At 42.6% G+C, this 13,253-nt stretch overlaps 1 protein-coding gene across 1 annotated transcript in view; it reads right to left on the reverse strand.

The window, feature by feature from the left end:
- LYSMD2 (LysM domain containing 2) overlaps positions 1 to 13,253 on the reverse strand; it is a 34,689-nt gene that overhangs the window by 11,356 nt on the left and 10,080 nt on the right. The window lies entirely within an intron of this gene.

The raw sequence follows: 13,253 nt of genomic DNA on the forward strand, positions 1-13,253 counted from the left end.
AATTGAGGCAGTTCTGAAGGCAAAAGGGGGTCCAACCCGTTACTAGCATGGTGTACCTAATAAAGTGGCCGGTGAGTGTATAATCTGCCCAGCAAAAACACAGATCAAAATCAAGCATCCAATTTACGATAGGGAGAAATCAACAAAGGAGACATCATGGCCCATCAGGCAGAGGCGAGTGCAGCGCTGTAGGCAGAAAACACTCAGCCAAACATGATGGAGGTTTTCAATAGGAAGCACTAAAACGGAGCTCACGGCAGGGTCCACTCCTTCCTCTTTATTATGTGCACTTATCCACCCCCTCTTACAGTGTGGATCAATTAGCCTCATCTGGCCAGCTGGTCCTCCAGCCTCTCAGCCAGTCTCTACATGACACATCCATACTGCAGGAGGACAATGGATGGCTGGGATACAAGTGGCTAAGTAGGACACAGCTCATACAGCGCCATCCGTGTACAGAGGTAAATGGCTCCTGCTCGCCTGGCGAGCGCCTGGATGAACTCAGAATCACAGATCTGACGCTGATCAAATGGTTTATGTGATATTAGAAAAAGCTAGAATAAGTGTGCATCTACTCAAGACAGGAACTCAAGGGTGGAAGAAATACCAGCTGTTTCAATTCGAACCTCAAAATACATGTCAGACCTGACACAAATGAGCCTCAGAGAGGACACGGCATGACGGGCAGCTCTGGCCATGATGGCACATGTGAGGGGCACTCATCCTCCTGCCAGCTGTGTAATGAATGAATTAGGCTGTCAGTTATCACAGTGATCTGAATGCCTCCACTTCTGATAATCACCGACAGGCATTTATTATCAAGGCGGCACAGCAAGGTTACATCTGATTAGATGTGTCTGAAGACTTCTAGGTGTTGAAGTGACAGCCACCATCTGTATCATACATTCAGCAACATACGAAGCAGACACATCCTGTACTGTATTAGATAGCCAGACACTAAATGGCACCGGCCCTAGCCCGCAAATGTAGGGTAAGAGCACGGTCTCACACCTCATTCCCTAAACATGGTTAAAGCTACTTTTGGTGTCCTTGCCAGTCTGATATATACAGGAACTGCCTAGATTTCCATGCTCTGTAACTTACCATATTCAGCATTCTATCAGAGCTATAGGTGCTGGAACTTCCTTTCACTCACTTCCAAGCATGTACTATGCTTGTCCTTATCCTGACCTGAACTGCACTGAAAGCCCATCTCTATAGTACACAGTTTGAAAAGAACTATAAGAACCCACCTTGACACTGATGAAGTGGCTTTCATGCTTTCTTTTTTTTTTTTCTTTTTATCAAAAACGTATTTACCAAGTACCTCATCTCTCTCTCTATAATATATATATATATATATATATATATATATATATATATATATATATATATATATATATATATATATATATATATATATATATCTATCTATATCTATCTCATTGTGATTACTCGCTAATCCCGCCCCCTGCACAGTAGCCCCCCCACCACATTACCACGCACAACCCGCATCACCACACACAATCCTGCCCCCCACCACATCACCACACAATCCCGCCCCCCACCACACACAATCCCAACCCCCACCACACACAATCCCAACCCCCACATCACAACACAATCCTGCCCACCACCACGCATAATCCCGCCCCCCAACACATCACCACGCATAATCCCACCCCCCACTACATCACCACACATAATCCCGCCCCCCACCACATCACACTCGCTAATCCCGCCCCCTGCACAGTAGCTCCGCTTCCCACCACATCACCACGCATAATCCCGCCCCCCCACTCGCTAATCCCGCCCCCTGCACAGTAGCCCCCCCAAACCACACAACCCCGCCCGCCCCCACATCACCATGCATAATCCCACCCCCCACCACAGATAATCCCGTGCCCCCACATTACCACAGATAATCCCGCCCCTTCACACATTACCACACAAGGCTCCGTCCCCACACATTAACATTCGAGGCTTGGTCCTCACACATTACCACACGAGGGTTATTAACTTAATTTTAAGTTAATTTACCACCTGCGTAAGCGCTATTGAATGTTGTCATTATTTACTTTAGTTTAGTCACCAGCAGCGTTAATTAGATAGCAATGAGCATGCCGAGCGTTAGCTGGCTGGAAACAGCTAGTAATTTATATGCACTATTGCTTTTACTTACAGGAGGGTATATATTTTGTTTCGGTCTCAGGTTTTGTCTGTTTTTTGGCCAGTGTGAACATGCTCCTATTTTGCATGTATACCAACTTGTACTCCAGTTCATTTCTTTCAGTTTATCTGTAGGTTTCTGCATTTAGTGCAGGTAAGGCTGTGGCCTCCTTTCCTTTGAGCTGGATATCACACATTTATAAAGCTCCTCACTCGCTGTGTCCATGTTTGGGACCTGGTCCTGCTCAGACCTTATTCACACAGGACATCACTATGAATGAAGCAGGGTAAGGTTTTAATATTTGAGGTTAGTAAAAATGAATCCAGCAGGACCAAGGCGACCGAAGTGAGTATAATCCATGTTTATTCATTCATCTAAAACCAAGTTGTAGACACTGTGGATATCATCCAGCAGCGCAGAGATCAGACCTTGGCACAACTTGACTTTGGTTGGATAGCGTTTACACTTTTTTTTGCAATCAAAAAAAGGCAATACAACATGGAGAGAAACTGCATCACCCACAATATTGGAGAAAATACAGATTTTCAGTAATATATTGCAAATATAAAATGTAACAAAGACACATTTAAGGCCACTTAAAACTGAATAAACTAAATATACTATTAGAGACAACTAATAAAAACCACAGCGTTACCAACTCCAAAGTGAGAGTAGACTCCTGACCCACCAAAATTTACACCAGCTTATAGAACGTATGTAATCCTTGAATATATGCTGCCTTTGTCAGCAGTAACAATGGTGGCAAAAATAAAAATATAAAAAGGTGTGTGTAGTTTGTAAAATATAACGTACAAGAATTGTGACACCCCCAAAAAGTCTGTATACAAAAAAGGGATACTTAGACAGCATGGGGTGAGGGCACTGGGGTCCCAGGCACAGACCATAGCATAGCTCCGAAGTGCAGCTTCCACCAGCGGGGAAAGAGCAAAGGGAGCAGCGTTATGTGTAGTGTCTGCCTGCGATCCCATTTACTTCACTTCTGGACATCTACAATGGAGCTTGACAGTTTGTGAACCCTTCCAAATTTTCCAAGTTTTTGCATAAATGTCACCTAAGTCTACATTAAATTTCCAAACAAGTTCTAATACTGGATAAAGAGAAGCAAAGCAAACAAATCTGACAAAACATTAAACTTTTTATTTTTTATTGAGGTCTGTGAGGGACCCCCTCTCCCCTCCTTGAGCAGCAGTAACAGCATCTCAACATTGCTGGTAATTGTTGATTACTGCACCTAGGCTTGGAGAAAATTTAGCAAATTACTCCATACAAAACAGCTTCAATTTTGTTATATTGATGGATTTTGTCTCATGAACTGCTCCCTTTTGACTTAGAAATTCCAAAACTTTAACTTTATCCTTCTCAAACAATTCTTTTGTAGAACATGCGCTTTGCTGCATGACATGTTCTCAAGGTTCAGCTCATGGACAGATGTCCATGATTTTCCTTTACAATTTGATTGGTAGAATTCAGAATTCTTTGTTCAATCCATGGTGGCAAGCAGTCCCGGCACAGGACCACCACCATGATTCACAGATGGTATGAGGTTTTTTTTGTGCAGTAATGCAGAGTTTCTCTTTCTGCTGTGCTTCTTTTAGCTCTATTTTGGACCCATCCATCCACAAAACACTGTTTCAATAGCCTTCTGGCTCCTCCAGGTGATCTTAACCCCTTCATGGCCGGAGGTATTTTTGTTTTTGTTCCCCTTCTTCCCAGAGCCATAACTTTTTTTATTTTTTGGTCAAAATGGCTATGTGAGGGCTTGTTTTTTTGCGGGACAAGTTGTACTTTTGAACAACACCATTGGTTCTAACATATCTTGTACTGAGAAGGGAAAAAAAATTCCAAGCGCAGTGAATTTGCAAAAAAAAGTGCAATTTTTTTTTTTTTTTATAATGTTCAATAAATGCTAAAACTGACCAACCATTATGATTCTCCAGGTCATTACCAGTTCACAGACACCAAACATGTATAGGTTCTTTTTTTCATTTAAGTGGTGGAAAAAAAAATTCAAACTTGGGTAAAAAAAAGTTATGCCATTTTCCGAGACCTGTAGCATCTCCATTTTTTGTGCTCCTGGGCTGGATGAAGGTTTATTTTTTGTGCACCGAGCTAATGTTTTATTGATACCAATTTGGTGTAGATACAATCTTTTGATTCCTGTTATTGTATTGTAGCGAGGACCAAAAAAACCGCAATTCTGGGGTTTAGAAATTTTTCTCATCAAGCCATTTACAGATCGGGTTAATTTTTTTATATTGATAGATCGGGCGATTCTGGGCACAGCGACACCAAATATGTGCATGCTTGATTTAAAAAAATTTTTTTTATTTTGGACAAGGCGAAACAGGGGCGATTTTAACTTTTATATTTTTTAAATATTTAATTTTTTATTTTTTTTTACATGCTTCAATAGTCTCCATGGGAGACTAGAAGCTGCAGTTGTCCAATCTGCGCTGCTACATACAGGCGATGAACAGATGATCGCCTTTACGCAGCAGACCACCGGTCGGCGCTCATAGCAATCTGGCTATGACAACCATAGAGGTCTGCTAGAAATGTGTGGATTTCCGGCGGTGGGGTAACCAATGTGTGGGATTTCAGGCGCGATTACCGGAAGCGCAAGTTAAATGCTGGTGTCAGAGATTGACAGCGGCATTTAACCGGATAACAGCCGCGGATGGATCGTGTGGGCTCCCGCGCAATTTTAATAACCAGCAGAGGAAAAGCCAACGGCTGGGGACAGATGTTTATAGCCTAGGAATGGGGCTTCCCAGGCCAATATCTGCTCACAGCTGTATACTTATCCTTTACTGGCTATTAAAACGGGGGACCCCCCCCAAAAGAAATTACATGGGGTACCCCTATAATTAATAACTAGCAAAGGCTATGCAGACAGCTGTGGGCTGATATTAATAGCTTAGGAAGGGGCCATGAATAATGCCCCCCCCCCCCCCCCGAGGCTAAAAACATCAGCTCTCAGCCGCCCCAGAAAAGGCGCATCTATAAGATGGCCTCGCTCTTCCCACTTGCCCTGTAGCGGTGGCAAGTGGGGTTCATATTTGTGAGGTTGATATCACCTTTGTATTGTTGGGTGACATCAAGCCCACAGGTTAGTAATGGAGGCGTCTAAGACACCTATCCATTAGTAACCCCATAGTGATATTGTATAAAAACACAGACACCCAGAATAAAGTCCTCTATTTGAAAATTATGACACAGACTCCTTTAATGAATCCAATTAAACCATAATGCCTAATCCACTGAAGCCAAAGTCTCCTGCAACAAAAATAAACTACAATATTCCTCATCTGTCCACAGAGATCATAATCCATAATGTCCCACGACAATCCTGATCACTTTGAGAGCAGTCATATCAGTGAGGTGACTGCTCTCAAAGACAGCCGCCGATACACTGACGGGAGGTAATCGCTCACGCAGCGCTTTACTGAGCTAGTCAGTGATGTTGCTCGCAGCAGTCCAGTCACTAGTCAGCATGTCAGGCAGAAAGCAAGCCCTCGTATAGCTCCATTGACAGACAGATAAAAGATACAAGTCTTAGAAAATCTATTATTTCATCTGAAAGCAACATAATATATAGGGGAAGTGAGCCCAATTGCAAGGATAGGACACTTATTGGGCTGTGTTGTAGTTTCAGTACAATCTGTTTTATCAGCAGGTCATCAGTAGAAGACTAAGGGTACCGTTACACTAAACGATTTACCAACGATCACGACCAGCGATACGACCTGGCCGTGATTGTTGGTACGTCAATGTGTGGTCGCTGGAGAGCTGTCACACAGACAGCTCTCCAGCGACCAACGATGCCGAAGTCCCCGGGTAACCAGGGCAAACATCGGGTTACTAAGCGCAGGGCCGTGCTTAGTAACCCGATGTTTACCCTGGTTACAATTGTAAATGTAAAAAAAAAAAAAACACAACAAAAAAAAACACACTACATACTCACATTCCGGTGACTGTCACGTTCCCCGCCGTCAGCTTCCCGCACTGACTGTGTCAGTGCCGGCCGTAAAGCACAGCACAGCGGTGACGTCACCTCTGTGCTCTGCTTTTACTTTACGGCCGGCGCTCACAGTCAGTCCGGGAAGCCGCCGGCGGGGGACGTGACAGTCACCGGAATGTGAGTGTGTTTTTTTTTTTTTTACATTTACAATTGTAACTAGGGTAAACATCGGGTTACTAAGCGCGGCCCTGCACTTAGTAACCCGATGTTTACCCTGGTTACAAGCGAACACATCGCTGGATCAGCGTCACACACACACCGATCCAGCGATGACAGCGGGTGATCCAGCGACGAAATAAAGTTTCAAACGATCTGCTACGACGTACGATTCTCAGCGGGGTCCTTGATCGCTGCTGCGTGTCAGACACAGCGAGATCGTATGTATATCGCTGGAACGTCACGGATCGTGCCGTCGTAGCGACCAAAGTGCCACTGTGAGACGGTACCCTAAGGCTCACATGCAAGCCAGTCTACTCTGACCCCGCCCCCACCACTGATTGGCAGCTTGCTGACACCATGTACACAGGAAGCTGCCAATCAGAGGTATGGGCGGAGTTATACACAACTCAGCATTCTGACCACTGCTACATCTACAGCAGAGAAAACGGTAATTCTATCAAAGCTGCACAAAGCCCAGCAAGTGACACATTGCTGGAATCAAACTCACTTGCAATATAATATGCTTCTCTCAGACTACATAAAACAAACTGCTGACATATTGCCTTTAAATACGGTAAATACATATTTTTCTTTGGTATTGCTGTAATCATACTTACCTCACATTGCCAGGTAATTTTTACTGCACAAAGAATACCAAAAAACAAAAATATACCGTATATGAATATTTCACATTTTCCAGTACATTGTTTGGTAAAATTAATGGCGTCATTCAAAACTACAATTCGTTCCACAAAAAAGAAGAAAATAAATAAATAAATAAAACAAAGCCCTCATGTCTCTATGGAAAATAAAAAAGTTATAGCTCTCAGAATAAAAGGAGGTGGAAAAAAAACCCCCCGCAAAAACAGAAAATTGCTCAGTTGGAAAAGGGTTAAGTGGTTTTGAGTGTCTGTACTGCATATTTTTTAATAAAGAATAGTAATGTTCTGCAATATTCTCTGTGTGATGTGTGTAGTTTGTCACCATCGTATTACTCACTTCTCTGGAAGCAGATAAGCCTAAGCTTTGGGAAGTGACAGTGAAATCTGGGACAGGTCTCACCCTTAGGCTACTTTCACACTTGCGTCGTGCACTGCACGTCGTAATGTGTTGTTGTGGCTAAAAAACGCATCCTGCAAAATTGCTTGCAGGATGCGTTTTTTGTCCATAGACTAACATTAGTGACGCATTGCGACACATTGCCACACGACGCAACCGTCGTGCGACGGTTGCGTCGGATCATCGGCACCAAAAAACGTTGCATGTAACGTTTTTTGGTGCGTCGTGTCCGCCATTTCCGACTGCGCATGCGCGGCCGGAACTCCGCCCCCTCCTCCCCGCACCTCACAATGGGGCAGCGGATGCGTTGAAAAACAACATTCGCTGCCCCCGTTGTGCGGCGCTTTCACTGCTTGCGTCAGTACGTCGCAACGACGCAATTCGTAGTGCGTCGTACGACGCAAGTGTGAAAGTAGCCTTATACATCCCTACCTGTAATACCCATACCAGCTTATATGCTAATGTTATTAGAAAATAAATGAAGAATTTACTGTCATTTTTGTACAAAATTACATTATTTTTTTTTCTTTGTCCATTAACTCCTTTCTGCCATCAGACATACTACTCCGTCCATGGGTAGTAAGTCCCAGGTCACGGACGGAATAGTATGTCATTAGTGATCGCAGCCGGGTGTCCACTGATTCTCACAGCTGACACCTACGTGCCAGGAGTGGTCACAGACCACTCCCAGCACTTTAACTCCAGGAACACTGCAATCAAACATGATCGCAGCATTCCGAGAGCAAGCAGAGGGCTGACAGCCCCTATGCCTTTAGATCAGAGACCCCGCGGCATGACGCGGGGTCCCGATCGCTGCTATCGTAACCCGATCATGACGACATCCCGGTCTCCAGAGCTGAGAAATTTCCGGTCATGCGCAGTACACATGTGTGGCATGCGTGTGCCGCATCAGTATCACACGGACGGGTGCCAGGGAAGAAGAGTTCCATTAATGGGTTTTCCCCGACGCCGGGTGCTAAACCCGGCTCTCATCATTCTCCCCTGCTCTAACGGCGATCAGCACAAGCAGGGGAGAATGATGAGAGCAGTGTTCAGCACCCGGCGTCGGGGAACTGCGCTTACTGTAACACTTCTTCCCCAGCGCCAATGCATGTCACATGGATTAAATCCATGTGTGTTATGCGTATGCACGTGTGCTGGATGTTTTGTGGCCCGTGCTGACATTAAAAAAAGAGACAAGTCAGTGGGTTTTGCCCACGGACACACGGTCTGTGGAAACACACTGACATACGGTCCGTGGAAACACACCGACATGTGCAGAGACCCTTTCACTTTAATAGGCAAATAGCGCTCCGTTCCTCCCGAGTCTCTCCACATGGCTGCCCAATGGTATAAAATTCTGTGACACACCCATGGTGTCAATATGATTACTGCGCCCCTAGATGAATTCATTGAGAGGTGTAATTCATAAAATGGGGTCACTTATGCTGTTTTGGCACCTCATGGGCTCTCCCAGTTGGTCATGACACCTGCAAACCAGAACAGTAAAATCTGTGAACATTTGTGTAATTTTCTAATGTGGTTTTCCCCTAAAGAAGACAATCCAAAAGAAGCACCTCTTAATTTTGGCTAAAAGAAGGCTGTTTTAAGAAGTGGACTTCAGTCAATTACATCAATATGCTCTACTTAAAAAAAAAAACAACAAAAAAAAAAAACATACGATAGACTTAGGCTAAAGGCCTCCATATATATTAGACTATAGGCACCCAAACTCACCGACAATCTAGTGTGTATGAGGGCCTCCTAAATCTCCCAGACAGATGATGTCTGAAGGGAATGATAAGGTCCCAACAGTGTGAATTTTAACAGCCTACCCTTTTCATTAGTAGGAGATAAGCCGTCCTTATAGTACAGCAGTGGCTTTCTCAGCTCTCCCCTTTAAAAACACATGAAGACTCGATTAAGCAAAACGTTCATATGTATGGGGTAGTTTGGGAAAGATAGTTAATGGCCAACCAGCTCTTGGCCATCAGCTATCTTATATGTATGGACCACTTAAAGCATTGTTCTTTACTTGTCTTCAGGAGCGCACCTGTGCATGCAGCAATAGGGCCAGCATCAGAGCAGTGCTTGAAGCTCTACAGCAAAGAGCTTGTGAGCGCTGCACTCCTTCCCCATGAGGCATGACACCTCTGATGGACTGCAGTGGTTACCAGTAATCTTGGCAACAAGTAGTAAACTATGGGAATTAAACATTCCTTCTTTTTAATAACAAATTGCAACACTGATTGCGAAGTGCTTGTAAAACCAGTGCGAGGAATTTATGGCTTCGACAATGCCATTAGCAGTGCCCATACACCTGAGACAGACCCCGGATGCAGCCGTTGGAGAATTTAACCCCTTAAGCCCCGAGGGTGGTTTGCACGTTAATGACCGGGCCAATTTTTACAATTCTGACCACTGTCCCTTTATGAGGTTATAACTCTGGAACGCTTCTACAGATCTTAGCGATTCTGACATTGTTTTCTCATGACATATTGTACTTCATGATAGTGGTAAAATTTCTTCAATATAACTTGCGTTTATTTGTGAAAAAAAACAGAAATTTGGTGAAAATTTTGAAAATTTCGCAATTTTCCAACTTTGAATTTTTATGCCCTTATTACAGAGATATGTCACGCAAAATACTTAATAAGTAACATTTCCCACATGTCTACTTTACATCAGCACAATTTTGGAACCAAAATTTTTTTTTGTTAGGGAGTTATAAGGGTTAAAAGTTGACCAGAAATTTCTCATTTTTACAACACCATTTTTTGTTTTTTAGGGACCACATCTCATTTGAAGTCATTTTGAGGGGTATATATGATAGAAAATACTCAAGTGTGACACCATTCTAAAAACTGCACCCCTCAAGGTGCTCAAAACCACATTCAAGAAGTTTATTAACCCTTCAGGTGTTTCACAGGAATTTTTGGAATGTTTAAATAAAAATGAACATTTAACTTGTTTTCACACAAAATTTATTTCAGCTCCAATTTGTTTTATTTTACCAAGGGTAACAGGAGAAAATGGACCCCAAAAGTTGTTGTACAATTTGTCCTGAGTACGCTGATACCCCATATGTGGGGGTAAACCACTGTTTGGGCGCATGGCAGAGCTCGGAAGCGAAGGAGCGCCATTTTACTTTTCAATGCAAAATTGACTGGAATTAAGATGGGACGCCATGTTGCGTTTGGAGAGCCACTGATGTGCCTAAACATTGAAACCCCCCACAAGTGACACCATTTTGGAAAGTAGACCCCTTAACCTTTGTCCGGCTGAGTAGGTACAATTGTAACTATTCCGTTTTAAAATTGCAATAACTTTTTTTTAAAAAACCGTAGAGGGCTGAAATTTCGTGACATCTCTGCAGTCTGAAACCAATTAAAGGAGAAAGTCTTCCCACAGTGGAGGTATATATGAAGGTACAATTGTACCTCTGCAGCCTGTTAACGTTGTAAAATTATGCAGCCTGACGAAGGTTAAGGAACTTATCTAGATGTGTGGTGAGCACTTTAACCCACCAAGTGCTTCACAGAAGTTTATAATGCAGAGCCGTAAAAATAAAAAATCATATTTTTTCACAAAAATCATCTTTTCGCCCCCAATTTTTTATTTTCCCAAGCATAAGAGAAGAAATTGGACCCCAAAAGTTGTTGTGCCATTTGTCCTGAGTACGCCGATACCCCATATGTGGGGGTAAACGACTGTTTGGGCGCATGGCAGAGCTCGGAAGGGAAGGAGCGCCATTTGACTTTTCAATGCAAAATTGACTGGAATTGAGATGGGACACCATGTTGCGTTTGGAGAGCCCCTGATGTGCCTAAACATTAAAAAAACCCACAAGTGACACCATTTTGGAAAGTAGACCCCCTAAGGAACTTATCTAGATGTGTTTTGAGAGCTTTGAACCCCCAAGTGTTTCACTACAGTTTATAACGCAGAGCCGTGAAAATAATTTTTTTTTTTTTTTAACACATAAATGATTTTTTTAGCCCCCAGTTTTGTATTTTCACAAGGGTAACAGGATAAATTGGACCCCAAAAGTTGTTGTCCAATTTGTCCTGAGTACACTGATAACTCATATGTGGGGGGAACCACTGTTTGGGCGCATGGCAGAGCTCGGAAGGGAAGGAGTGCCATTTGGAATGCAGACTTAGATGGATTGGTCTGCAGGCGTCACGTTGCATTTGCAGAGCCCCTGATTTACCCAAACAGTAGAAACCCCCCACAAGTGACCCCATATTGGAAACTAGACCTCCCAAGGAACTTATCTAGATGTGTTGTGAGAACTTTGAACCCCCAAGTGTTTCACTACAGTTTATAACGCAGAGCCGTGAAAATAAAAAAATCTTTTTTTTTTCCCTACAAAAATGATATTTAGCCCAACAAATTTTTATTTTCCCAAGGATAACAAGAGGACTTGGACCCCAAAAGTTGTTGTCCAATTTGTCCCGAGTACGCCGATACCCCATATGTTAGGGTAAACCCTGTTTGGGCGCACGGGAGAGCTCGGAAGGGAAGGAGCACTGTTTTACTTTTTCAGCGCAGAATTGGCTGGAATTGAGATCGGACGCCATGTCGCGTTTGGAGAGCCCCTGATGTGCCTGAACAGTGGAAACTCCAATTCTACCTGATACCCTAATCCAAACACACCCCTAACCCTAATCCCAACGGTAACCCTAACCACACCCCTAACCCTGACACACCCCTAACCCTAATCCCAACCCTATTCCCAACCGTAAATGTAATCCAAACCTTAACCCTAACTTTAGCCCCAGCCCTAACCCTAACTTTAGCCCCAACCCTAGTCCCAACCCTAACCCTAGCCCTAACCCTAACGGGAAAATGGAAATACATTTTTTTTAATTTTATTGTTTTTCCCTAACTAAGGGGGTGATGAAGGGGGGTTTGATTTACTTTTATAGCGTTTTTTTATAGCAGATTTTTATGATTGGCAGCTGTCACACACTAAAAGACGCTTTTTATAGCAAAAAAAGTTTTGCGTCTCCACATTGAGACCTATAATTTTTCCATATTTTGGTCCACAGAGTCATGTGAGGTATTGTTTTTTGCGGGACGAGTTGACATTTTTATTGGTAACATTTTCGGGCACATGACATTTTTGATCGCTTTTTATTCCGATTTTTGTGAGGCAGATTGACCAAAAATCAGCTATTCATGAATTTCTTTTTTGGGGGGGCGTTTATACCGTTCCACGTTTGGTAAAATGGATAAAGCAGTTTTATTCTTCGGGTCAGTACGAATACAGCGATATCATTTATATCATTTTTTTTATGATTTGGCGCTTTTATACGATAAAAGCTATTTTATAGAAAAAATTATTATTTTGGCATCGCTTTATTCTGAGGACTATAACTTTTTTATTTTGTTTGCTTATGATGCTGTATGGCGGCTAGTTTTTTGCGGGACAAGATGACGTTTTCAGCGGTACCATGGTTATTTATATCCGTCTTTTTGATCGCGTGTTATTCCACTTTTTGTTCGGCGGTATGATAATAAAGCGTTGTTTTTTGCCTCGTTTTTTTTTTTTCTTACGGTGTTCACTGAAGGGGTTAACTAGTGGGACAGTTTTATAGGTTGGGTTGTTACGGACGCGGTGATACTAAATACGTGTACTTTTGTTTTTTTTTTATTTATTTAGATAAAGAAATGTATTTATGGGAATAATATATATATATATATATATATATATATATATATATATATATATATATATATATATATATATATATATATATAATTATTATTATTTTTTTATTTTTTATTTTTTACACAAGTGGAATTTTTTTACTTTTT

Source organism: Ranitomeya variabilis, chromosome 5 (genome assembly GCF_051348905.1).
Source record: "Ranitomeya variabilis isolate aRanVar5 chromosome 5, aRanVar5.hap1, whole genome shotgun sequence".
Classification (NCBI taxonomy): domain Eukaryota; kingdom Metazoa; phylum Chordata; class Amphibia; order Anura; family Dendrobatidae; genus Ranitomeya; species Ranitomeya variabilis.